This window comes from Pteropus vampyrus, unplaced genomic scaffold (assembly GCF_000151845.1).
Source record: "Pteropus vampyrus isolate Shadow unplaced genomic scaffold, Pvam_2.0 Scaffold9, whole genome shotgun sequence".
NCBI lineage: Eukaryota > Metazoa > Chordata > Mammalia > Chiroptera > Pteropodidae > Pteropus > Pteropus vampyrus.
The window spans coordinates 6,795,653-6,797,489 of record NW_011888790.1 but is presented as its reverse complement, the minus strand read 5'-3'; positions in this window follow the sequence as shown (position 1 = coordinate 6,797,489).

Here is a 1,837-nt window from a genome sequence, read left to right as displayed (position 1 = left end):
AGTTATATGAGTTCCTTATATATTTTGAATATTAACTCCTTATCAGATATAGTAAGTCCTCACTTAATGTTGATAGGTTCTTGAAACTGGCAAAACAATGTATAATGAAAGCAATTTTACTATAGGCTAACTGATATAAATGAGTTCCTTAGGCATCTCATCATTAAAACAAAATGACATTGAATGAAACAACATTATTTGAGGACCACCAGTATATAATTTACAAATCTTTTCTCCCATTACATAGGTTGGAAATTTTATTGTTTCTTTTGCTGTGCAGAAATTTTTTAATTTGGTATAGTCCCACTTTTTTATTTTTGCTTCTGTTGCTTGTGCTTTTGGTGCCATATCCAAAAAATCCTTACCCAGACCAATATCAAGATTACCTCCTGTTTTCTTCTAGGAATTTAACAGTTTCAGGTCTTACATTTAAGTCTTTAATCCATTTCAAGTTAATTTTAGTGAGTGATATATGATAGAGATTCAATTTAATTCTTCTGTATATGATTACCCAGCTTTCCCACCACCATTCATTAAGTAGACAACTCTTTCCTCATTGAGTATCCTTGGCTCCCTTGTAAAATATTAATTGATCATATATGCATGGGCTTATGTCTTGGCTCTCAATTCTAGAAACATACAACCTACCAAGATTAAGTCATGAAGAAATAGAAAGCCTGAACAGACCTGTAACAAGTAAGAAGATTAAATCATAAGATGATTGAATCAAGAATATCCTAATGAAGGAAAATCCAGAGCCACATGGCTTCACCAGTGAATTCTACCAACATTTAAAGAAGAATTAATGCCAATCCACCTCAAACAATTAAAAAAAAAATAGAAGAGGAAGCACTTCCAAACTCATTTTATGAGGCTAGCATTACCCTAATACCAAAGCCAGACAAAGATACCACAAGAAAATATCCCCAATGAATGTAGAAGCAAAACTCCTCAACAAAATACTATCTAACAAAACCAACATCATACTAAAAGAATTGTATACTATGATCAAGTAGGATTTATCTCTTGGATGTAAGGATGGTTTAAAGTATGAAAATCAATGAATGCAATACACCACAATAACAGAATAAAGAATAAAAATCACATGATTGCCTCAAAGATGAAGAAAAAGCATTTAACAAAATTTAATAGCCTTTCATAATAAAAATCAATAAACTAGGAATAGAAGGACATTGCCTCAATATAATAAAGGCAAAATTTGAAGAGCCCACAGCTAACATCATACTCAATGGTAACAAAAATGAAAAATTAAAAATCAAACTATTACATGATCCATAAATCTCACTCTGAGTATTTATCCAAAGAATTTCAATCAGGATCTTGAATAGACATTAGCACCCCTATGTTCATTGTAGCACTATTCACAATAGCTAAGAAGTGGAAACAACCTAAGTGTTCATCGATAAATAAATGGATGAAGAAAATGTGGCATATACATACAGTAAAAACTATTCAGCCCCCCCAAAAGAAGGAAATCTGAAATATATGACAACATGCATGAACCTTGAGAACATTATGTAAAGTGACATAAGCCAGTTACAGAAAAATAAATACTGCATGATTCTACTTATATGAGGTATCTAAAATAGTCAAGTTCATAGAATCAAAGAGCAAAATGGTGGCTGTGAGGGGCTGAGGGGAAAGGGTATACAGAGGTTACTAATCAACAGGCATAAAATTTCGGTCAAGCAAGATGAATAAGCTCTAGAGATTTGCCTGTACTACTTTGTACTTACAGTGAACAATAATGCACACTTAAAAATTTGTCAAGAGGGTAGGTCTCATGTCAAGTGTTCTTATCACAATAAAAAAAAAA